Source organism: Sorex araneus, chromosome 6, assembly GCF_027595985.1.
Source record: "Sorex araneus isolate mSorAra2 chromosome 6, mSorAra2.pri, whole genome shotgun sequence".
In the NCBI taxonomy this organism is placed as follows: Eukaryota; Metazoa; Chordata; class Mammalia; order Eulipotyphla; family Soricidae; genus Sorex; species Sorex araneus.
In genome coordinates, this window is record NC_073307.1 from 107,559,077 (window position 1) to 107,585,168 (window position 26,092).

Consider the following 26,092-nt stretch of genomic DNA (forward strand, 5'->3'; position numbering starts at 1 on the left):
GGTTAGCATCTTCACTCACTAAACCTGGTGGGTTTCTGCGTTGCTTTGCTGTTGTGACCTTTACAGTTGGAGTTCTTTCTTTCTTATGTGTTTCTTACGTTAATATGTCTTCTGTTTATGGTGAGATATGGAGAGGTGAATAAATGCTTGGCGGCTGAGCAAAGCATAACAAAGTAGAGCAAAGCAGTAAAGATTGCCCTCTTAGCTGGCAGACTTCAATTCTGACATGGGGAGCAGAGTGGCATTTCTAAATTCAGTCCAGAAACCCCAAGGCCTGGCTGGCCTTTCTCTTAGTTTTCAGGGATCATTGCTTGGCAGAGTCAAACCAGGATGGCTAACAGTCCTCCCCTTTTCACTGCAGCCTTCACCTGACCTGTGGAGTGGAATGGTCCTCCTGAGTTCAATTGAAAGCTGCAGACAGGCATGATGCCTGCCTGACTTTTTGTGATTATTTTTTGAACTAAATTATTATTTCCCTTGTACCTTCAAGGTACAAGGGAAGAGAATGATGATTACATAATAATAAGTATTTTACACTAACTTTTCTATTTGCTTGATGCTATTTCACAAATTGACACACAATGTACATTGTTGAAGTATTTATTTTATTCTTTTTCAGCACATTTTTCTATATCTCACTTTACTTGAAAAGATAGAACTCTGAATAGTTGTCTGTCCAAGAGATAGCAACTTTCATCCTCAGTATGAAGGATAAATACACACACATCAAAATTTAAGTCAGTTTTAAGCTTCTAACTCAGTATGAGTGATGCTTGAAATAACCAAGTGGTTATTCTTTCACAGAATTTATATAACATCATATATATATATTGAAATAAAAGAGACATACAGAATAATGGTTTAAAATATAAACAAAGTTTTTAATTAAATCCTATTTGATCATTTATTGTTTAATAATTGATATAAGAATTTCGGTGAAAAATTTTTTACAGAAAACATTTAGCTTTTGTAATGTTACTTTATTTTTAAAATACTCATTTGCAACATAGAAATAATGAGATATATACTGTAAGATGGATTTATTTTTTAAGATAGGTTTGTTCCTGTGACTTATTAAAATTAACTCTGGTAATGTGATTATTTTTATTTTCTCAAGTCATCTAGCACTTTCTCCTTTGTAATTCTGTTCCATGTATCAGGGATTTTCCCCTTTCCTTCAAATTTTAACTTATATTTTTTTTCTAACTCTGATCTGAAGTGACAGACAAACCATTTCCAGTATGGCTGGGTGGAGAAGTCTGAAGTGATGCTCCATGTGGCATAAACCCCTCCTGCCTCTCGATAGGTCTTATATGGAATTTTTCTTTTATCATCCACATAAAAGTAACAGTCACTTGCTACTGCAGTAGTGCAGAAGTCAATAGAAAAGTGGTCTGTTCCATGCCATTTTCTAGTGAAAACCTCTGGACGGTGGAAGGGAACACTGTGGTCTCCATCATGTTCAGGGATTGTGTTTGTGCAAATTGCCTTACAGAAAGGACACTGCTCCCAGCAGCCACGCAATTGTTCAGAAATAGTTTTTCCAATTTCAGGAAATATTTCTTCTACAGTCACACTTAAACATTTCTCTTTTACTGTATTCATTGCGGACTCTAAACCTCCCTTCATGATTTTTTCGAGAAAATCAGTATCTTTTATCTCCTGGTGTTCAATATTTATCAAATCTTTTCTTGGAAAAATCAAGTCACTTCTCAGGTACTTACAGAACAAATCCAACCATGCAGCTGCAGTCACAGTGCCATCCATATCTTTAGCTATACTTGTGGATAAATCAATAGCTGAGACTATGGTTTTCTTTATATCACCTAAAGTTTTGTTTAAAAATGACTTCATTCTTTCACTTCCTTCCCCTGAGTAATATTTTTTAACGTAACTTTCAATGTAGCTCTTAAAAAAAGATTTTGGATTAAGAATATATTTACAATAATTATCAAAATTTTCTTCTTCTGCCAGAGAGATGAGGATATGTTTTTCCAGGTTAGACCTGTTTCCACTGAATTCACGGCAGGTTGCTAGTATGTCTCCAGCCAGTGTAGGTACCATTTTTTTCCATATGGTGTTGGAGACAGCAGGAGTGAGTTTGTGCCACAGAAAATCAACAAATGTTTTGACTGAGGAGGATCCTTGACAAGACATCTTAAAACTCATGAAGAATTCACCTTTTTTATTTTTTAGATAGTGTACAGGATCATTTGCTTTCTTGAATGCTCTGTGCATCTCCTTAAATTTCTCTGATGCATCTTTGAATAAACTCAAAGATAAGTCAATTTTATATTTACTTGTAAACTCATACATTTCCCTTGAGGATGTATGTTTTACCTCCTCTTCCATGATATTCAGTATTTCATGGAAATAACTAGGATTGTAATCATACTGCTCTTTTCTGTAGTTGTCAATTATTTCATTAACTTTTGAAATAATGCAGTCAGTAGTCATATCTCTAAATATTTCTTCATCACCATATACTATTGATTTTAAAATATACAATTTTTTATATTTGATATGTTTTTTCGGATTGATTTGAAAACTCTTCCCATATTTTTTTTTAATTTTGTCAGCCATATTATTCTTCTTGTTGAAGTGATATAAAAGAATGTTTTCAGAGTCTATATCAATATTAGCTTCTTCACCAGGTTTATGATTTGAGGTTACATCACAGATCCAGGTTTCCCAAAGCTGATCAAATTTTTGTTGCAGTTTTTCATCACTTAACTCTCTGCCTTTTACTGTTAATGCCAACTCTTGGCTTCTTTTCACTATTTCCTTCTCATAAGCTGATTTTTTGTTGTCCAATTCTTCTTGGCTTTTCTTAAAATTGATCACTTCAGTGATTTTTGTTTGGGTCTCTGATATAAGTGTATCTTTAAGGATTTCTATCTTATTTTCAAAGTTTGCTTTCCACTGAATGAGTATTTCTCTATCTGGATCTTCATTAAAATATTGTTCAAGTTCTTGCTTGATGGCATTATACTTTATTGTAACTTGAGTCCCAATTTTGTTTATATCAAAAGTCTGCATCTGTTCATTATGAATCTGGTTCATAAACTGATTCTGTAAGTTTAGTATGTGACTCCTCAGCTCCCAGGTACAACGGTTATAAGTGTCTTCCAGTTTGGTCATGGCCAGGACCTCTTGTGTATTCCTGAAGCTGAAAATAAAGTTCTCACTCAGCAGTGCTCTCCAAAGATCCTGAACCCTCATTTTTACAGCTGATATCTTCATGATGTTCCTACTGGATTGCTGTTTGGCAGTCTCAAGAATTTGACATTTTAGTTCCTGAACATTGTGGCTGTAGCGAGGGTTGGGAGGGGCCATTGGGGGATTGCCATCCCAGAGATGAGCAAAGTAGTGAACGTCAGTGTTTACATCAAACTTAATGACATCACTAAAGCAGGTTATATCTGAATATTCTTCTTGTTTAGCAGCTGCCACTGTCATTTCATTTAGTCTCTGCACTAGTTGCCTTCTTCCTTCCATGTTTTGGTCTTTAGCTGTAACTTCCCCTACATTCTGATGGACAAATAAACAACTTGGGGAGAGTTTTACTTGTTTCATTCTTAGAAATGTTTGAACCACTATTTGTAAAATATCTTGCATTTCTGATGGATTTTCCCCAAAGATATTGATCAGAGTCAAGTTTGCAAGTCCAATAACAAAAGTAGCCAACTCATTGTCATAATTAAGGGATTTGTTGCTTAGTTCTGGAGCCCGAAGTCCTTCCGTATCCACAATAAGTAAAAAGTCAAACCCAAGTTCCTCTGCGAATATTTCCTCCACCTTTAGGAGTTGCATATAGGCACCCCGGGTGCACCTCCCAGCACTGACATTGAATTGTAGTCCAAAAAGAGCATTCAAGAGGGTGGACTTCCCTGAACTTTGTATTCCAAGAATAGAGAGAACAAACAACTTCTTGTCTCCAAGTTTCTCTGAGATTTTGTCCAAGATAGCTGTTACCCATTTTAGAGGCACGTATGAAGCATCCCCATCCATTAGCTCAATGGCAAACCCAGATATCATCATATCTGCAGCAATCTGGGGTAGGGAAAGAAAAATTTTCTTCATTTCCTTATCAGGAGACATTTCTTCCAGAGCTTCATAGATTTGGCCAGCTTCTCGGAGAAAGTGTTCAATTCCCAAGCTGCAGTTATAAATCTCTTTGGAGATAGATTCTATTTTACTTTCCAAGTTTTCCAGGTCACTGGTCTTTGGTGGTCTTTGATTTTTTGTTTGTATCTGTGACCAGACAGTCATTTTATCTTTATTCAGTTTTTTCAATATTTCTGAAGTCAGATTGTCCAAAAACACAGTCAACCACTGCAAGAATAATTTTCTTTGAGTTTCCGAACGTGTCTGAAGAATTTCAAGGAAAGATCGCATTAGATCATTGAGTGGAAAGGCTCTCTCCAACTGTTGTTCCCTTAATTTTTGTTTTTCTATTTCTATCTCACTCTTGTGTTGTTCAATACTTCGTTTTCCTTTCTCTTTCAGATGATAAAGTTCTTTGTCCTTTTGACACCACTGTTGCCACAATTGTCCCTGAAGAGGTAGGAACTTTTCCTTTATCTGAGATATATCAATTTCCTGCAGAAGAACCATTATAGTCTCTGCCTCTTCTTTGGCTTCTTTACACTCTCTTTGGTCTTCATCAACAAGGAATCCATGCTCACGAGCAATATGGGCACAGCCCTCTAAACTGTAAGTATTGGGTTCAGAGAATTTTAGCAATTTTTTAATAGTCAATGTTAGTTCCTCTGTTATTTCTGCCTCATTTCTGTTTTTGATGCCAATTTTCACTTTGGGGCTAGATGTACTAGCCGTTCCCATTTTTTTATCATCAAGCAATAAGATGAAAGGTTTTGAGGACTGACATAGGTGAAGAACACACTCTCGGTTTTCTATATTGTCTTCAGAAGCTGACATAAGGATCACAAGGACAGAAGATACCTTTTGCAGGAATGTGAGCTGCTGTTGATATTCTTTTGCATTTCCATGAAGATTGGCAAAGGTCATGCAGCTGTCAAACCTGTCCTCTTCTTCTCCTGCAGGACAGAACCAGCAGATTTCTACCACACCCCCCATCAAGAGACAGTCTTTGCTGCTCCCTTTGCAATGTCGGTGAAAAAAGATATCATGTTTCCGTTGGCTGAGAAGGCAGTTCATGATCTGAGATTTGGAAGCAGACAAGTTATTTCCAACTCTAATAAAAGACACAATGGGGGCATGGACTTGGCACATAAGCTGGTTATTGAAGTTGTTATTTTCATGTGGTGATATCTTTGTCTGCTGCCAGCTTCTCCGAACTTGACTGAGAGACCAAAGGTTAAATTCAATCTGAGAATTGTAGGGATTTGGTACAAGAAGTGGGAGGGCAAACTGACAAATAGAGAGCTTTCCCACTATATACTGTCTGGCAAAATCATCTGCACAGTGGAGAATGACCATCTGAATGTCCATAGGGTGATTGTGGGGCCTGAGAATAGTTTCTGATGTGGAATTCCCATTTTCTTCAATTTTGTCTTCAAATGGATCAAAAGCTTCATTGTCTTGATTGAACCTGCTGGAAGATACTTTATTTTCTGTTTTTACATCATCTTTGACAGCCAGGTATCTTACTCTATAATCTAGCATTAGTAATTTATGTAGGAAATAGAGGGGAAGTTCTTGGTCAGATCTGGGTTTGTTGTTCTGCAGAGAAATATTGTAAATCAAATGGAAGTCAGTCCTGGTCATCATTTTGGGGAACTTATCTTTTAGGCCTAGATGCTGGAATAGTTCTAGAATAGGTCCACTTTCATGGAGGTGGCTCTTGTAATTGTCCGACTGTTTATGATTCACCATGTGACAGGGTAATGAGTCACATGGTATATGGGGTGTCTTAAGTGCCTTATTTTCATCGTTGAGACACTGAAATTCTTTCTTCACATCATCCACATGCAGTGAGAACTTGGTATCTGCACAGTTCTCATTAATAAGCAAGTCCAGGTCTTTTTCTAGGTTTTCCCAATTATGACATGCTCCATATTTGGTGAGAACATGGACAACTTCTGTAGTCAAAGACTGCCCCATATGCTGTTTAATCAATTCCACATGCTGTGTTTTTTCTTCTGGACATACAACGGTGTCTCCAATAGCAGCTGTCAACCCTGTGAGCACCAGGAATGCCTGAGCCCTGTACCTGTTGGTATTTTGGAGCTCCTGGTGTTTCTCATGGGTGGTTTGCATCTTATGCAATAGGAAGTTTAATTCATTAAACCCCAGAAGATATTTAAAAGTATTGCTACTCACTTCATATCCCACACGAGCTGCAATGGAAAGCAGTAAGAGCTGTGTGTCTGGCTGCTGTGTTTCTTGGAGGTAATTCAAGAAGCTTCGAAGAGACACACTCACTTTATATGTGGCCTTTCTTTGAGCCTCTTCCAGTACCTCTGGGGGCTGAGATATGCCATTTACTTCTATGAGATGACTCTGGGCTTCTTTCAACATGTTCATTAATTCAGAAAATTGGGTGATATTAATGTTCTCTTGTACTGATTCTGACTGGGAGATCCACTTCAGGATAGACTGTTTCTGGGGAAAGTTTTTCACACTGTATATATGAGGATACAGAAGCCTGCGCAACTGAGACTTAATCAATTGATTGTTATAAGTGGAAGACATTTTGCAGAAATTGAAAATATCTGTCAGAAATTTTTGAATACTTAAATCAGTAAGATATATGCTAATCCAGCTGTCATAACCTTTCTCTATTTCACACAATACTTGCATAAAATTGTTCAGTTGCTCAAGATGTTTTTCTGGGTCAGATACCTGCCAGGATTTCACGGTCTCTCTTAAATCCCTAGCCTTGTTTAGAGCACTCAGAAAGTCATTTCCTACTTGTATCTGGGCAGTGAGTCCAGTAAAATGCTTATAGTTCTCTACCAGGCAGTTAGCTAACTGAAAAGGATTCTTAAAGTCCTTACCGTGGTTGCAAAGGATGATATTCCAAATGGGTACAAGCTGAAGTCCCCTGTCAATGACACACCAGGTTTGATTACTGGCAACTAGGCCAGCTTTCCACTCAATAAGACTATTTGCTTCTAGTGGGCCACCTGTCTGGACCATAGATAACTGTACCCTGGTTTCATTGTTTCTGAAAGGTTTGTTCTGAGAGGCTGTGTTGGAATGTGAGGATGACACTTCCACTCCTGCAGCAGTAGTCCTGCTGATGCCACTGTAGCTGGCTCTGATGTAAGCATCTAACATTTCTATTGACTGCTGTTTTTCTTTTTCCAGCTGCTCATTTTGGAAAGCCTTTGAAACGGCCTTCCACCAGTAGATTCCTCCCAGGTGCAGAGGGCCCCGGTTAGCATGAGAGCCAAACCTTTTGAAGAATTTTTCTGTCCTGTGCCTCACAATCGATTTTTTATCTGGGCCTCTAGAGTGATCCAAAAGGTCTTCTATGCATTGCAATTCCTGGAGAGCTGCCTTAGAGAGCTGGAGTTGATCAATAGGAAAGTGGCAGGATACTAAGGGAACATACATGAACTTGGTTGAACAGAAATAAGAGTGCTCAGAACATGATTGATTGGTTTCCATGGACTCTGAATGCTTGCTGTGATCCCCTTTAGCTTCCAAACTAATTCCCCAACCAATACCTTTGGGTACAACTGAAATACTGAATCCCAGCTTTCTTACTGTCTGGGTGAAGATGAATTCTGCTTGGGAAGATGTAAAATCCTTTGTTTCCATCTGTGTGCTCTGCTCAGGGTCCAAGAGCGAGAACTCCTCAGGGACACTGAGAAGCTCCTCTCTCTGTTCTAGCAGGTCTCTGTGGGAACCTGTTTTATAAATTCCTTGCAGGGCCAGCCCTCCAGATGCCCATCTCACTAGCTCTCTATCTGGGAGGTTCTGTCTTTGGGACAGTGTCTTCTCTGTGAGGTTGATTTGTTTCTTTATATCATCCATGACTTCTCTTAGGGATGTCTCAGGAGGTAGCCAGTACTTTTGGGGAATGTCCATCGCTTGCCTCAATTCTGCTTCTTTTCTCTTTACTGCCTCTTCCTGTTGTTGTCTCCCTGCATCTAGCAAAGCTCTTAACTCCTGTAGCGCCTGCTTGGCCTGCTTCTGATTTTCCTCCATCTGTTTCACCTGAGATTGCTGTAACTCTGAGAGACTCTTTGAGTCAGACATGTTCAGTAACTTCTCCAGAGCTATTTTTGCACTAAACTTGTGCCTATAGTTTTAACCTCTTAAGTTCTTTTTCTTCTAGGTGTTTAAAATTCTGTGACCGTTTTCAAGTGTTGAATCTTGGGTAACCAATATTTCTCTTAGCTCCTTTCAAAGATCTTGTCTTCTGAACTGTGCCTCAACAGGGGTTGTTTCTACTGTGGATAGACTGGAACAGCAAAAGAAGACTCAGTTATACATTTGTTAATGTATCTCAAAGTAAAGATTTCATTTGCCAAGAGTTCTTAATCTTGGGGCCAGAGTGATAGCCCAATGGGTAGGGAGCTTGCCTTATATGTGGCCGACCTTGGTTTGATTTCCAGCATTGCCTATGTTCCCCCGAGCAAAATCTGCAGTAATTACTGAGTGCAGAGCCAGGAGTAACCCCTGAGTATGTCAGGGTGTGACCCAAAAAAACTAAATAAATGAATAGAGGTGGTTATATTTACAGACGAGAAGAGATAGTATGGAGCACAGAAATTAAATTGTTCCTTTCACTCTCCTTCTAAATAGCAATAAGATGGTTAATAATGGGTTTCTTTTTAATGATTTTTAAAGTTTTATATTTTTATTTTTTTAAAAAGCATGCTTTTCTCTGGTAACACACAGAATTCTGAGAAAGTGTCTCTATGACTGGAGAAGAAAAGGATTGGGGAAATACATAAAAATTTCAAAGCAGGACATAAGAACACAGTTGTTCCAATTGATTATGCTCAACTTCAGCAGGAAGTCCGCTCATGAAGTTCCAGGTAATGCTTAGTCACATATCCCTGGCCTGATTCATGGATGCCTCAAATACGCAAAAGCACATTTTCTCCCACTATGCAGTCAAATGCTTCTGCATGGTTCTGAGATTAGTGGGGAGAGATAATAAGGTAAACAAACACCAAAAAAACACAGATTTATGTGGTCAAGGGAAAAATTCTATACTTTAGCTATTGTACCACCTTCTAGAAAAGAAATAAATATTTCCAAAGGTCTGTTGCTGGGTTATAAGACCTAGAAAAGATATAGATCCTTAAAAATTCTTCTACAAGTTACAATAGCAATATTGTTAGTCAATGCACCATATCCTGGAAACATCTAGATAACAGAATACATCACAAATCAAGAAACACTCTGTGTGATTGTTCAGCGAGTCAAATTTTCAGAACATTTTTGATACCACAATGAGAAATCAGCAATGTAAAACTTCACAGGCATAAAAATTCAAGGAAACATGATATTAACAAAGGACAAGTGTAATTAATCAATAACTTAGACAGCTAAAAGATGCAAATGTTTGACCTGATTAATATATAATTCAAAATATTTGTGTGAAGGCTGCAGGCATAGTATAGCAGGTAATGTGCTTGCCTTTCACCAAGCTGACCTAGGTTGCTTTTATCCCTGGCATCCCATATCTGAGTATTGCCAGGAGTGAACCCAGACGATAAAGCCATGAGTAAGCCCTGAGCACTGTCAGGTGTGATCCACCAAAACACACACACACACACACAAACACACACACACAACATATGCATATATGTGTTTGCTAAAATATCTCCATAAACTTATTTGTATTAAGAAACTCAATAATCTCCAAGAAAAACCTAAATGCAGTCAGGGAATATTAGATGTCGATGGGATCCACAGAATGTCAGGTAACACCATTAGCTGTCATACAGGACTTAACATAGGATGACTTTAACAAGCTACAACTATTATCAGTAACTGAGCTCTGGAACCAAAAACAGTTTTGGTGCTTTCAGCTAGATACAGCATAATCTGCTTAATTCTTCCCCCATTTCTCAATGTTCTGTGGAATTAAATCCTTTTGAGATATAACCATGGTTCAGAGTTGTAAACATGGAATGAAAACGATTTTCCGTGGATAGTTACAGAGGAAAAGAGACAGTATGGAGCTCTGAAATTAAATTGCTCCTCTCACACTCCTTCTAAATAGCAACACAGTAGTTGAAAATGGTTTTTAATTTCCTCATTACTCTCCCTGACTCCATGATGGCCATATAATCAAAAGAGAATTCTGAATCTAAGGTCATAAGTCTACATATAGAAAAAATGAAAGCTAACAAATGCATAGCAGAAACTTTTAGCAGACAGATATGTAAAACAAGATGGGATGTTTTAAAGAAATGATGAAACTTTAGTAATGAAATGAAAAGATATAGAATTAGAGAATTACACAAAAATAATTTACAATTCCTCAAAGCAAAACAACAAAATTAGAGAATCTTAAATATATAAAAATTGGTTCAAAATTGTTTAAAAGAGCTTCTATGGGAACAAAGCTTTCTTTAACATAGAAAATAACAGTATTAAAATTCCAAATAGGCATTCCATTCTGGAGCCACCCACGTTCCATCTTGCAGTGCATAAATTTTTATCTTTTTTATTTTATGGATCTCTGTTTATCTGTCTTTCTCTCCTCTTTTTCATATCTCTGTCTTTCATACTTCCTAAATAGAATTGTGTCACTCACTCTAACATCCAAAGAGAGAGGTAGGTATGAAGAACACACTGAATAAAATCCAATCTCAGAAGTAGACTTAATCTTGCAGAGGAAACAATATTAGAATTCTAAGACAGAGGTATGAGAAGTGAAAGAAATGGAGGAGGAAAAATTACTAAGGATTAGGAAAATTGAAAATCCATGTGTAGTATCTGACTCCATTAAAAGAGTCAATATAAGAATAGTAAATTTTGAAACAATCACTCTGGGAAAGAATTAAGGGCTAGAAGGAGGTAAAGATTACATAATACCCTTTCAGCACCTGTATTGCAAACCACAATATCTAAAAGGAGAGAGAAAGTGAGAGAGAGAGAAAGAGAGAGAGAGAGAGAGAGAGAGAGAGAGAGAGAGAGAGAGAGAGAAGTGTCTGACATAGAGGCATGAGGCGGGGGGAGGGATTTGGATATGGGGAATATTCGTGGTGGGAAATGTACACTGGTGAACTGGTAAGGAATGGGTGTTGCAACATTTATTATTGAAACCCAATCATGAACAATTTTGTAACTATGTATCTCATGGTGATTCAATTAAAAAAAGGAGGGGGGAGGAAAATGGTGATGAGAAGCAGTATAGACTATATTTAAATAATTATTTAAATGCAGGAGAGAAGTAATGGCCTCTCAAATAAATTCAAGCTGAAGGTTCTTACTACTACCATGTCTGATGTACAAGAAATGTTATAAGACATATGTGACTCAATGGTCCAGCACATGGCTATCAGCAGTGATCTCTGACTCATAAATAGGATTAAGTCCTGAACACTGGAGGTGTTGCCCCACAAAAAAACCAAACAAGAAAACAAATGCATTTGACCAAAAGAGTAATGAGACAAATATGGGTAAAATGTAATGACCAAAAGTTTGATTCATCATAAAAATATAATAGGCATTTATATATGTGCACTGAACACTGGTCAACCCAAATATACAAAACAATCATTAAAAAATCAATAAATACATTGATAGGAACATAATCCAGTAAGAAATCTCAGCATTCCTCTTACTACATGATACAAAAATTAACAAAAAATAAAAGTATTAAGTGAGTAACTGAATAAACTTAATAGATATAAACAGAATCTTCACATAATTTCTAATGCCATAATAACTAATGCTTATCCTTATTAAACTTTTTCAGACACATAAAGTTCATGCATACTCACATGCATACACATACACAGAGCAAAAGATAAACTATAAATCAACATCTCTCATTAATATAGGTATAAAAACTCTAAAGATTCTAGGCAAATCAAATACAATACCCAATCAAGAGAATCACTTATTAAACCAATTAAGGTTAAATCAGCTTCCTGTATCTAAAATAGCTTTTTTGTGTTGATATCACCTAATCATTATATAAATATGGATTCCATTTTTCTTCCCATTTTATATTTTCTGTTTGGTCGCTTCATTCTTTTACTTCTCTTTTTATTTCTGATTTTGCATTTCTAATTATCATCTTGTTCAAGGTCTATGATTTCTGCTGCTGTTGTTTTGTGCTTTGGAACCATAGTAATCAATACTCAGAGCTTACTCCTGGCCCTGCACTTAGGCATCACTAGTGACAAAGCTTAGGAACTATATAGAATGCCTGGATCCAACCAAGGTAGGCAACATGTAAGACAAGCACCTTAGCAGCTATACTATCTCTCTGGCTACCTTGTGATATATTTAAGGTTCCAGAGAGAGAACTGTTGTCTCTTACATGAAGCCATGTGCAACCTCATTCCCTATACCGTTGGTCAGGCCCCCACAATGTTAAAATTTTTAATACATTTAAATTCTAATCCTTGATATTAACAAACATATTACATGGTATGTAGGCCTTGCTTATTGTCATCTAGCTTTGGGTTTTTAAAATGTGTATTTCTGTTTCTTTTTCTTCTATTTCAAAAACCCTTTTATTGAGATGTATTTACTGTTCATTCAATTTATTTATTTTGTTTAGTAATTCACTGCTCAAGAACTCTGTTTTGTGATTACCATTATGGGAAAAAGACATCGATAGACATGACTCTAATTTAAAAGGTTTTACGCAGTGAAAGAAATTGCCAAAACAAGGGATGCAACCTAGAAATTTGGCAGAGATATTTATACACCAAATTTCTGACAAGGTATTGATATTCAAAACATACAAAGAACTGTACTGCTCAGTAATAACAATAATAATAACAAATCAATACAAATAGGCAAGAGACATAGACACTTGCTCACAGAAGATTTTGGGTTCACAGATATAAGAAAAAATTGCTCAGCATCACTTAACATCACTTAACACTTAAATCAATAAGATGAGATATCATATCACATTTCAATGATGCCATATGCTAAAAAGTCAAAAATATTAAATTAGTATACGTGAGGATGAGGAGAAAATTACTTGAGTACATTGTTGATATGAATGCAAGTTGGTGCAAGTTTTTCACAAAGACTTTTTAAAAATATGTTTGTTAATATCAAGGATTAGAATTTAAATGTATTAAAAATTGTAACATTGTGGGGGCCTGACCAACAGTATAGGGAATGAGGTTGCACATATATGACCTGTGTTCATTCACTGACACTTCCATAAGGTCTCCTGAGTCCTGCCAAGAGCAATCTCTGAGTACAGACCAAGGAGTAAGTCTTGAGCACTGTAGGGTATGGCCTTCAGACTAACATGGCAGTCAGAGAGACAGCTGAAATAGTACAGCACATGCTTTTCATGTAGAAGCACTGAATTTAATCTACTCCACTGCATGGTCCTCCTTGCATAGCCAAAGATACTCCTGAGTACTACCAGATGTGGTCCAAATGCTGTAAAATAAAACGTTTCTTAGCATTTGTTACACATATATTCAGTCATAAATTTTACACGGTAGAAAGTGCTCTAAGTGCTGGTTAATGATTAAGATTGATTAGTTTCCTGATCTTAGAGAATTGTCATTCTGAAAGGTGGAAGCTAACTGTTAATTTGTAAATATATGGGGCTTGAACAATAGTAGAGCTAGTAGAGCATTACCCTGGCACACAACCAACCTGGGTTTGATCCCTAGCATCCCATGCTGTGCCCCAAGAACCATCAGGAGTAATTCCTGAGTTCAGAGCAAGGAATAATTCCTGAACATCACTGGGTGCTATCCCCAAAGAAAAAAATGTAAATACCTGAATCAATGTATTCATTACATATTTGCTATTTTTCCTCCATATAGACTGCATCTGGCAGTGTTGTAGTCTAGAAGTGTGGGGGTCAGGACCTAGTCAGTCAGTAGCTGTGAATTTGAGCTTAGAGGCCACTAAAGCCATGTGGCCATGCTGGGTGCCCTGTTATTTCTACCTGGTAGTGCAGGGGTTAATATAGTGCCAGGAATTATACTACCCACATGTTCTCTCTGTCAGCTGGACTATCTTCCTAACCCTAATTTGGTTGTTTTGAGTATGAAAAAGAAAGATACAGATAATAAGATCGACAGTTGCTTGATGATACTGATACAATGGTGTGGAAGTAAGGAGTACTTCCAAGTATGGTGAGCTAGTTAATTCAGTAGGTCACTTTCAATTTTGCCCAGAAAAACGGTTTCCAAAAAAAGACATATGATGGAATGGCTGGAGGTAGGATATAACAGTCAATAAGTTGAAATTCCCAGCCAGGATCTCTCTCTCTTCTCTCTCTCTATCTCCCTCTTTTTATGTCTCTCTCTATCTGCCTTCTCCTCCCTCTCGCACTCACCTATGCGCCTCTGCACAGACAGCAGGACAGCAAGGTCTCATCCACATACATGTGACCGAAGCCTTGGACTAAGGAAAATCTAGACAACAGGGAACTTCTGTTTGTTCAAGTCCTAGAGGAGCCCAGAGGATCTCAGAGCACAGGGATCTCACCTGTGTGCACATAGCAGTGGCAGGAGACCAAGGAATTTCAGGACAATGGGGAACAGCTGGGGTACAGTATAGAGAGACCCAGCATCAGGTTACAGAGCAGCAAGCACCAGCACCAGTGACAGGTTCCTCTCAGCTGGACCGATTCCACATAAGGAACATGAACACTGGAGGAAGGCAGATGGCATAGGGACAAGACTAGATAATCATACCTGGAGGTGACTAGGACATTGGTAATTTAGACCTAACAGAAAGACTAAATAACTGACAGTATACATAGTGAACCTGGACCCATCTATTTGACCTGTATAATAAACTTTAACTTAAGTGTTGGATTATAGTTCTAAGAAATTTAAAAAGCAGCATTGGTTTTACTTTTCTTCCCTCCCCAGCCCCCATGCATCAGGGACCTTAGGTTTATTGAATTACACAAACCACAGTGCTCCCAAGGCACACCCAATTCCACTGGGGACTCCCAATCCTCTGTATTTATCTTTGAACTCTCCTTTAAGATCTTCTTTCCCTATTTGTTAACATCACAATATCTCTAATTCAGAACCTGCACCCTGTAGTTCAAATCTTCTGAAAGCTTTGGATTTTGTATATGTCAGTGAAATATTGCTTTTTTCTTTCTTCATATGCTTTGCATAGTTTATTTTAGTGCTATGTCTTTTTTGATTAGACACAGGAAGAGAATTAATGCTATGTTTTTGTTACATGGGAGTTAATTGACTGAGAATAATATTTACTCCAGGGCATCCATCTTATTTACTTGACGTAGGCCTCATTTGTGCTTAGTTCCTAACACCCCACAATAAAAGTTCACATTGAGGGACTTGGATGGACTAAGGGCAAGCCATAAACTACCCTGGCTTTAAGAAAAGGACAGCCTAAGTGCCATAAGAAGTATAATAAGTTAAGTGTATGGTCATGGAACAAAGTGACATGACCTAAAAAAAGTGACTGAATAAGGCATCTGTTGGGGTTAGGAAAAACTAACCTGGCCTGACTGTAGTCTGGGATATATATAGAGAGATTTCTGGGAAGAGTCACTCTTTAAACTTAATATATCTCTGACCATGTTCATACACAATGACGAGAAATATGATTAAGAAGTAAGTTTAATATGATTGTTTAAATAGATTACTAGCAAGAAAGGAAGAAGCAATATACCTATAGATATAATTTATGATAATATTTAATTATATCATAATAATTAGTGAAAATATTCAACCACACCTATGTGTAATTGCTACCCACAACCCTTCATGATTTATCTATAATTAATGCTGTGAGACATGAATAAACGGTCACTGATTACCAACCAGCCTGTGGCCCCCATTCCTTCATCCATCTTCAGCCAGCTGGGGAAAAGTCATTGGCCAATAGGGTATCACAGAAACAGGGACATCACACTTAAGCACCCTGGTTTTGTATGCAAATACTTCATACAATTCTCAAGAAACTACTTTCAAACTAACAATACTTTTGTTAATGGGTAGTTAGTGATAGCACAGCGGGTAGGGCATTTACCTTGCATGTGACTGAGCCAGGTTCAATTCCTCCATCCCTCTTGGAGAGCCTGCTAAGCTACCAAGAGTATTCTGTTCCCACAGCAGAACTTGGCAAGCTACCCATGGTGTATTCAATATGCCAAAAACAGTAAAAACAAGTCTCACAATGGAGACTTTTCTGGTGCCCACTCAAGCAAATCGATGAACAACAGGAGGACAGTGCTTCAGTGCTATGGGTAGTTAGATAAGGGGACCCTGCTAAATAAGTTTGTGGGGAAAAATTAATGCAAGAAAACCAAAGTCTATTGCATAAGCAGTCCAATGAATTGAGAAACAAGTCCCTCTAAGGTATAAATTCTGAGATATTTGGATATAAATAGTTACACACCACTTAGATGTAGAAAGGAGACACCAACCAGAGAGGGATGGACACCCAAGAAAAGGAGAATCTAATGTTCATAATACCAATATGAAATGAGCATGAAGAGTACAAATGGTATAAAACCCAGATTAACTTTTCTGTATCCTGAGAACTCCAGGTCAAACCAATGCAGAAAAATTACATATAACCTTCTCCCCGAAGCCATTCTCTTGAGCACTTATTCCTCTCTTTCTCTCCCTTCATATTTTTCCAAGTAGATTTCTTTCAAAAAAACTATTTTGCTTATGATTTTGCCTCTTCTGGAAATTATTTTCTGTGAGGGAAGATGGGAGACCAGGAAAACTTGTGCTGAGGTTAGGACTGATTTTTATTTTTTGGCAAAGGGTAGTTTTTTTTTTCTACCTTGAGTCCCAGACTCCTGAGAACTTGGGTAGCAGAAACCAGTTCTCTGGGCCAGAGATTGCAGATGCAGCTTGACAGGTGCTTCATGGCACTGGTGGGTGGTTAATGTCCTTGTGGTGTAGTTGCTTGCAGCAGGTGTTAGTAACAGACTTTCCCAGTCCTGATCTATGCCAGGAGCTTCCTGTGGCTACTTTCTTTAGGCTTCTTCCCTTGTACCACACTTCATCCAAGTTATCCTGTAACACTTTGATCATATGGTTACAGAATATGTACTTGAGGGCTAGTAGGGCTATTCATAATCAGCATTAGCTCAGTCTCTTCTTTCAGAGTGCAGGATCACAGACTTACATATATCCTTTCACTGGAATATTATTTAGCTTCATAAAAAGGAAAACTGGACACTTGTGACAACATTAATGAGCTACTAGGATTTTTGGATAAGTGAAGTAATTCAGCGATAAAAATATCACTAGCATGTGGAGTTTAAAACAATAACCCCACCAGATTCGTGTTTTCCAAAAGCAGGTGTTGGTATTAGGCAAAAAGGTCAAAGGTTTATTATCAGTTATATAATGAAAGCTTTGTACACTACAAAGTACAAGTTGGCAGATAGAGGTGATAGTACTGTATTGAATATGTGAAAGTTGCTTAGAGTAAGACAAGAATTTCCATCACAAAGAATAAACTTAAAGTTTTTGTTTGATAGAGCCTGGCAAGCTAACCGTGTGTATTGGATATGCCAAAAACAGTAACAATAAGTCTCTCAATGAGAGACGTTACTGGTGCCCGCTCGAACAAATCGATGAGCAACAGGATGACAGTGACAGTGACATTTATTAGATATATTGTGCTTATAATTTTATAGTGCAAATATAAATGGAACTATTATTTGTGGATCTGAAATGAATAGAATGTGATGTAACAATTATATTTTAGTAAAAAAATACATTTCAGATAATTATCTTGCTTCTTGGTCTCTTCTTCTCTACTAAATTCTACCATTATATTCTTTTGGAAGTTCTCTATGGATTAGCTAATGAATATTTTTGCAGATAGACATGGGGACTCTGAGAGTAAATTTTTGGGAAACAATAAAATGAAGAAGAAATTATCTATCTCTATATCTGAGGTAAGCGAAAGACATGAAGTAAGGAAAGCACATCCTTTGAGATGCATAAACTGAGGCACCACCCAGGGAGTAGTGAACCCCTTTAGAAAGGGAGAGGCAACATGAGAACTACAAGTCATGATAAGAGTATAAGGGCTGTAGGTATATAGGTATGAGGGAGTCAGGTAATATACTTTTGAGAACTAATAATAAAAGCTTAAGATATTTCCTAGCCCAAAGACATTAAGTTACCCAAAGGCATGAAGACCACATTCCATTAATGTGCAAATTGTGACTCTTTCAAGTAAGAGACACTGAGACACTACCCAGATTCAGAAATCCTAGGTCCCACTTAGAGAAAAGTGGAATCAGAAAAGCTACAGAAGAATCTTTGAAATTATGAGAAGACCATAAACAATGCAACTGATGAGATTATGAAGAGACTATCAAAGTGCAAACCTTTATTATGCCAATGTCCAGATGAACCTTTATTACACAAAAATCCAGGAAAAGCCTTTTCAAAAGAACTGTATAAAAGCTCCTTCTGAAAGTCTTTTAGAGCTTGGTCTTCCAGCACATGTGCTCCCTTGAATATGTATCTCTCTTGCTGTCTCTATGTCTCTTTGTTTGCTTATTTCTACTCTGGGGAAGCCTGTGTTCTTTCTTGACCATGTGCTTCATTTCTTTCTCTAAACTTACATCTTTCTAAGTAAGTTTTAATAAAAACTATTTTGCTTCACCATTTTGTTTTATAAAATATTTGCTGAACTATTTGTTCCCACTGATCAATTAAAGCAGTGCTTATAATGAGACTGAAACTTTTCTTGCATCACAGCTCTTTCAGCATTTAACTATTTAGTGATCCCTCCCAAGAATTGTCAGAACTTAGGGAAAATATTCCTTAATTATCTCACTCTCAGTCAACCCTGTTCCTTCTAATCTAATTGACCCTTTCTATTTAAAGAAGATTTCTAACTCTCTGATGTTGGAGTTGCTCATAGATTCATAATTGGAGTACTTTCCCTGTTTCAATAATCTCATATCCTATATTGCAAATATTTTTTCAGTTAGTCTCTTTAAACTCTTTATATTATATATATTAACTTTTATATAATAACTCAAATTATCAAATTGTTCAAATGTATGATAACATATGTAGTAGCCAGACCCTCCTTAACCCCCAATTTTGAGTTGTATAGAGTAAATGTTCATGCCAAATTCTTATTGTAGGTTTCCAGTGGTGCTCAGACCTTACTCCTGACTGTGTTCAGGGATCACTTTTGGCAGGGCTCAGGGATCACATGTAGTGCTGAAGATCAAACCAGTATTGACCATGTGTAAGGCAAATGAGTGCCCAATCTGTTGTACTATCTCTTCAGGCTCCATCCATGTTTGTGTTTCAGCATTTCTGAATATGCTCCTGTTTCTCACTGTTTCCTATGACCATTTCCATAAGTTCTGTTTCTACTCTAATCTGCCTGCCACTCTATTTGTCTGCTTTATTTTCTTTAATCTTTTTTTTTTACATACCTGTATCCTTTAGTGCAAACTCCTGCTTTGGTTGCTCTAGAGAAATCTTCACACAGAGCAGTTGATTCTGGAATGCTGTCAGCTTATGTCTCTGGCTCAGATGTTGGCTTCCTCTCTGACACTTGGGTCTGAATTTATAGTCTGAGCACCAAAGAAAGATTGGTTTCACTTTTGTTTTTGTTGATTTGCATTCCTTCCCATAAATCAGGTGATTAAGATGAATCTTATTTATTTTCCTATTATTTTGTTAACAAGATTTCAAATTACTAAAACAGAAGATTACTGTGGTTGTGGATTTTCCATAGAGTAAAGAAATGTTGCTTTAGGCTCTATTTGTAAATACTTTTTTCCCAATAGGTACTTGATTTCCCTTGTTCCTAAAGTAGCAAAGAGTCTTTTAGGAAGAGAATGGGGCTGTCTTTTGATGGCAAGGGATGTTATTCACAGTAGCTCAAGCCTATGGTCAGGCAATGTTAATAATTATGCTAAAGATATTTTGTAAACCCAGCCTTTTGTAGACACTCCCCACAATATTTATATCTGTTTTTGCTTTTAAAATAGCCAGAAGGATCAGTCTTGTTATGTGCTGTATTTTAAGAGAAAATACCCATAAACAGATAATCAAAATTTTTATCCTAAGACCTCCTGATTTTTCCCTTAAAACATCCTCATCCTGTTTCTCCTGAAATCCAAATCCTGTTTTTTAAGAAACAAATAATTAGAATCTTCAAGACTCTTTTCCCACTGATATAAAATATTTTTTGAGACAATAGGACAGGGAGGTAGATTTTGGTATTGTTTCTATCTCTATGCATTCTGTGCCCCATTACTGAACAATTAACTGTTATGTGGCTTCTGAATGAAAAAGACTGTGAAAGAAGTAAAATAAAACATGATATGGGATTAAAATATGGTCAGTCAACAGAGTTCAAGACCTGGCATACAGAACTTGGCTTAGCAAAGGTGGAGGATGGGGGCATTGTGAGGAGACTCTGAGACAATTGTAGGGGGGTGGTGAACTCTGGTGGAGGGTGTGCTGTTGGAATGTTGTATGCAGGAAACCCTGCCATTAACAGCATTGCAAATCATGGTGCTACCAAAATGAGTTTTCTTGAAAGAAATGAGAATAAAAACACTATCAGATTCTATGGGAAATGGTAAAAGGAGAAGTTTATAGCAAGAAAAGCTTACAACAGAAAAAAAGAAAAGAATTAATGAACCAACCTCAAAACTTGAGAAAATAGAGAAAAACAAACAAATGCCAAAGTAAGAGAGGGAAAAATAATAAATATTAGGATAGAAATCAATGACATAGAAAGCAACAATAAAATACAAAGAATTAATGAGACCAGGAGCTGATTTTTCAAAGAATAAAGAAGATTCACAAAAGCTTAGCTAGAGTCATGAAAAAAATAGAAATATCTAATCAGTCTAAAGGTGATAAATGCCAACAGACACCTCAGAAATGCTAAAATCATAAGAACTTACTATAAACAGCATTACATCACTAAGCTAAAAAAATTGTGTGAAATCTCAGAGTACTTCTAAGATTGAGTCAGGAGGATATGGAAAATCTGAACAGATCAATTACGAGTAAGGAAAATGGAACAGTAATTAAAAATATCACAAGAATAGAAGTTTCGATTCAGATAGATTCACTATAAGTTCCGTTATATAGTGCCATACTTCCGAAGCTCTTTCAAATTATCAAAGAACAGGGACAGTTGAATCAGCTTCCAAGAAGCTATTTACCTAATACTCAAATCAGAGCTATCACTAAGAAATAAAATTACAGATGGATATCCAAAACAAACATCACAAAAAGATCATATAATACGATCAAGTCAGATTCATTCCAGGGATGGCAGAAAGATTAATACGTGCAAACAAATTAATGTAATACACTTTATCAACAAAGGAAATAAAATAACCATCAATAGATACATATAAAGAATTTGTCAAGATTCAGAATTCATTTGCTATGCAAAATTTCTTCAACAAAATAATTATGGAAGGGAAATACTTGCTACCTACAACAAAACCATAGCCAACAGCATACTCAATGACAAAGAAACTGAAAGTCTTCCCTCTGAGCACAAGGCAAGGATATCCACTTTATCAACTTTGATTCAGTAAAGTTTTGGAGTCCTCATCACCCAAAAAAAATTAAGGGATCGAAATTGGAAAAGAAATTAAGCTCTCACTATTTACAGATTAGTTAATAATATATGTACAGAAAATATATACATATAAAACCCTAAGACTAAAAAAATCATAAAAAATAAACCAATCGGGTCTGGAGCAATAGCACAGTGGGTAGGACATTTGCCTTGCACATGGCTGACCCGGATTCGATTCCCAGCATCCCATATGGTCCCCCAAGCACTGCCAAGAGTGATTACTGAGTGCAGAGCCAGGAATAACCCCTGTGCATCTCCAGGTGTGACCCAAAAAGCAAAAATAAATAAATAAAAAATAAAAATAAAAATAAACCAATATTTCAAATAGTAGCAACCAATCATAGAGGGAAATATATATATATATGTATATATATATGCATTTATACATATTTCCAGATACACATACAAAAGTTCACATCACTCAACCTTTAACAACATATTAGTGATATCCTAAAGAATGTCTTAATGCCTTTGCTAAAATAGAACAATCTTCACACTGTTTCCTGTATGAATACCTTTTTTTTTATTGAATCACCATGTGGAAAGTTACAAAGCTTTCAGACTTAAGTCTCAGTTACATAATGCTCGAACACCCATCCCTTCACCAGTGCATATATTCCACCACCAAGAACCACGGTGAACCTCCCCCCACTCCCCCGCCCCCAGCCCCCCACCCCACCTGTGTAGCTGATAAATTTCACTTTACTTTCTCTTTACTTTGACTACATACAAACAAAGAACTCACTATTATTGTTTGGAGTCCCCCGCCCCCCCGCAGAGTTGGACCTGCTGGGAAGGAAGCATTTGACAATTTGTTTTCCATTTCTGAGAATGAAGAGATATGAGGTCATGTGGCCACAGTAGTGACTGTGAAGTTCTAGATTTCTGTATTTTAGTATTTTAGTGATTAAGTCCAGAGGGCTTTCTGCCAGAGGTTGCATCATTGATAGCTCGTACCTTTTTGTAGAATTTTCAGTGTTTTTTCATAAAACTGGTTATGCCTTGGGACAGGAATTGGGGTTTGGGATGAAAACATCCCAAATATGGTGGTGGGAAGGTGTAATGGTGGTGGGATTGGTGTTTGAATATTAAATGTAATCAAATATTGTGAACTACCTTATCACTGTATCAATGTCACTGTCATTCCCTTGCTCATCGATTTGCTCAAGTGGACACTCGATGTCTTATTGCAAGACTTTTTGTTACTGTTTTTGGCATATCGAATACACCAAGGGTAGTTCAACTACTTATAAAATAAAAAATAAAATAAATAAATAAATAGATAAAATAAACAATATTGCAAATTAGCAAATCTCAAAATCCTGCACAGACCTCCACGTAACTCAGTAGGTGGATGTGTGTAGTCAACATAGGGGATTCCTTGTATTTCCATCTCTGGTAACTATGAGGTCTTAGTTTTTGAGCCCTGGAGGACTGTAACAACAGGAGACAATTCTGCACAGGGTATGATACCAGGGCACTGTAACACAGCAGACACCTCTTGTCTTCCCTGAATAAACCTATTTATTTATCTTGGAGCATTAGCCTGAAAAGCAGGACTTAGCAAGTGATTAAGGATATGCTTTCAGAGAAACAGTGCCTGGCTTTTTGAAGTTTTTTAAATAAATAAATAAATAAAGTTCTTGGGAGGTCTTGCTACAACTTGATAATACCTCCCACGAAGAAGATTATACACTTATCTGAGACCCTGAGTTTGAAACTGTTGCCCAAGAGTTGCTCCCTAAAATCCTGGCCTGGGGGCAAATAGTGTTTGCCACTGTGATCACAAAAACTGCAAATATACTTGAGTACTTTAAAACAGATACTCGGTTGTCTAGTTTCCAATCCACTTAAAACTATATACAGCCTGAGAACCCTCCCTCTGAAACACTTCATAACTTGTCAGATATTTGATAACTTAAACCAAATCAAGTTGTCTAAGCAAGCACACAGGTTGGGTAGACTTAAAGGGGAAAGGGTTTCATGTTACAGGGGTGTGGGGGACAGCAATAAAAGAGTTCAAATTCCAAAGTCACTTAGTGTCCAGTTTTGGCGACTGTAATGTGGATTGTTAAATATTAACCCTAAGTGATTTAGTCTTATCACGGAATTGCCCCTTTTCCTCCTTCCAGAGTATCTTACTGTACTCTTGCTAGCATGCCTAATTTAAAGTTTATTTTTAACCTTTCCTTTGTGTTTTAAAGTTTATCTTTAACCTTTCCTTTGTGTTTTACCTCTCTTTGTCTCAGTTTCCCAAGTCAGTCTTGATTCCTTATAAGCCGAAACTTTCTGGTAATTCTGGATTTTGTATTCATAGTGATTTGCATATGAAGTGCTGGGTGTTTGTACTTGCTTTTCTATTTCCCCTATAGCCTTTTTATATTTTGCTATAGAGCAATGTTCTTTGGTTAAACACAGAAAGACGTTAATGCTGTGCTCTTAATATTTGGGAGTTGATTGACCCAGAAATATATCTACTCCCGGGTATTGGTCATAATTACTTGACTCAGGCTTCAGTTGCTGTAGTTTCTAACATCTCAAAAGGGAGGTCCCACTGTGGGACTGGGATTGACCCAGGGCCAGTGGCAAAATTACCCCGACATCGGAATAAAACAATCTAGAAAGCATAAATGCATGGTCTTGATGCAAGCTGTTAAGACTTAAGAGATAGGAACCCAATAGAGAAGGACAAGCTTAACTGGCCTGAGAAGACTTAGTTTGGGATTTACCGTAAAAGCCTTTCTTGTTCTCAGAGCCCAGAGAAATAACTGTTGGATTCATTGTCTCTTGCTGTGTTTATCCAATCAAGTGCAAGTATTGATATGAAGTAAACTTAATTGTTTGACATATTCAACTAGAAGGAAAGACAAAACAGTGTCGATTTTTCTAGGAGACAGTGTCTCCTTGAGTTAATCTTCCCCAGAGAATTATGTCTCCAAATGTTTTGCTTTAATCTCAAAAGAATCACCTCTGCTGAATGTTTTATCTCCGTAAATGATCAATCACACCTATGTCCTTTCATCAAATCCCTCAGGTGTTCTATAAGTATGCTAGCAGTTCTGAATTAAGTGGGCCATTTTCACCATCAGACTGTGGTCCCCCATCTCTGTCTCTGCTGGGGAGCCATGGGAGGTGGCTCTTGGCCAGTGAAAGCACATGTCATGAAACACCTACACATTTTTTTGAACTCACAATGAATGATTTTTCTTATTTGGTTATTTGTGACCTTTAACAAGTGGTTTGTGAAAGGAAGTTATTTCAGTCAATTATGATTAAAGGAAATATCTTTATAGTCTGGATTTATACCTTGCTTAGATTTTTATTTTATATATATATATTTTAATTATTATTATTATTATTTTAATTTTTATTTTATCACCATGTGGAAAGTTACAAAGTTCTCAGGTTTATGTCTCAGTTATACAATATTCAAACACCATACCTTCACCAGTGCCCATATTCCACCACCAAAATCCCCAGTATACCCCTCGCCCCTGCCCCCTACCCCCAACTGTATAACTGATGAATTTCACTTCATTTTCTCTTTACCTTGAATACGTTCCATATTTCAACACAAAACTCACTATTGTTGTTGGAGTTTCCCCCCAAGAAAGACAGCCCTACTAAGGAAGCATTTGATAATTGGTTTTCCATTTAAAGATTGTATGTTTTCAGTTTTTAGAAAAGGTCGCGGCAGCCGCGTTAGCGGCCACACAGTTCGGATGTGTCCCAGTCCCGCATCCCGGAGCCGTGTTAGTTGCTGCTCAGTGTCGCCAGGGCTCCATCTGGAGAAGGTGTGGCGGCTGCACCTCCTCCGTCTGGATCCTCGGTGTTGCTGGCCCCGTTTTGGGTCCGGAGCATTCTCCGGCCACGTTGCTCACCAGAACGCCTGGCTGCTTCTCTGTTGAATGTGGCAAGATCTTGCTTAGATTTTTAAAACTACAAGCATGTACTGCCAATTCTATTTGATGTCAAAATAACTTTTAACACACACATTATTGTATCAGTCTAAATTCAGAAACTTATGGAAGGCCAGCTCCAGACAGTTCTTTTTCACCTGTAAATGGTTTCACTTTTGCTGATATTGTAATATTCAAATGGATAATATGTTTACAAATATTTTCTGCATTAAATCTACATTGTCCTAATTTGATTTTTAGTCTTCTGCTGCTTGAAAAGAGCTAGAATATTTTAGACTTGCATACAATTGAAAGCAGAGGCATCCTTGAGCTTCAAAACACTGAACAAACTGGAAGATGCAACATGCCACTTACTGATGTGAAAAAAATGGCTCCACTTGGGGGCCAGAGCCATAGTATACTGGGTAGGACTTTTGCCTTGTAGGAGGTCTATCCACGATGGATCCCAGCATCCC

At 37.3% G+C, this 26,092-nt stretch overlaps 1 pseudogene; it reads right to left on the reverse strand.

The window, feature by feature from the left end:
• Nucleotides 1–1,104: 1,104 nt before the first annotated feature.
• LOC129405930 (interferon-induced very large GTPase 1-like) lies at nt 1,105–24,498 on the reverse strand (annotated as a pseudogene).
• Between the last annotated feature and the right edge of the window lie 1,594 nt (nt 24,499–26,092).